Below are 788 nucleotides of genomic sequence, written 5' to 3'. Positions count from 1 at the left end.
AACAGAGACACTCCCTGAAACACCAGGCCCTGGGCACTACTTGACATCTCCTACGTTAGGCTATTACTTTCAGGAGCAGGAGACATAATGGTCTTTTCTAACACAGAGAAGAAGGCAGAGACTTAGACAAAATGCCAAGATGGAGGAATTAATCCCAAATGAAAAAAACAAGATAAGACCATGGCTAGAGATCTAAGTGAAATATATATATATATTATATATATTATATATATACATATATATATATGTAACATGCCTGATGGAGAATTTGGGAAAAGTTTTCAATTAGCAATAATCGCGCCTCGGATAAACCTCATTGGCTATGATACTGCCACTGTGCAAAGCTCCTGATGGAGAATTTAAAGCAACAATCATAAATATATGCACTGGGCTTGAGAAAACAATAAAAGACATCAGTGAGACCCTTACCACAGAGATAAAAGAGTTAAAAAATAATCAATCATAGATGAAGAATGCAACAAATGAATTTGGAAACAGGTTTGATGTAATGCATAGCAGGCTGGAAGAAGCAGAGGAATGAATTAGTGACCTAGAAAACAAAATAATGAAAAATAATGAAGCTGAACAAAGGAAAGAAAGAAGAATTACGCAACATATGACTAGACTTAGGGAACTCAGTGACCCCATCAAACATAATAATATTCATGTTATAGAAGTCCCAGAGGAGGAAGAGAGAGAAAAGGGGGCAGAAAATTTATTTGAGGAAATAATAGCTGAAAACTTCCCTAATCTGGGGAAGGAAACAGACATCCAGATCCAGGAGGCAC

At 36.5% G+C, this 788-nt stretch overlaps 1 non-coding gene across 1 annotated transcript; it reads right to left on the bottom strand.

The window, feature by feature from the left end:
• Positions 1–201: 201 nt before the first annotated feature.
• On the bottom strand, positions 202–346 carry LOC115942549 (U4 spliceosomal RNA). The gene has a single exon (XR_004077174.1). It is a non-coding gene; the product is annotated as a U4 spliceosomal RNA (small nuclear RNA).
• Between the last annotated feature and the right edge of the window lie 442 nt (positions 347–788).

The sequence above is a fragment of the Leptonychotes weddellii genome, chromosome 1 (assembly GCF_054177405.1).
Source record: "Leptonychotes weddellii isolate Sample4059 chromosome 1, ASM5417740v2, whole genome shotgun sequence".
Lineage (NCBI taxonomy): Eukaryota > Metazoa > Chordata > Mammalia > Carnivora > Phocidae > Leptonychotes > Leptonychotes weddellii.
This window is presented reverse-complemented; position numbering and strand designations above follow the sequence as displayed.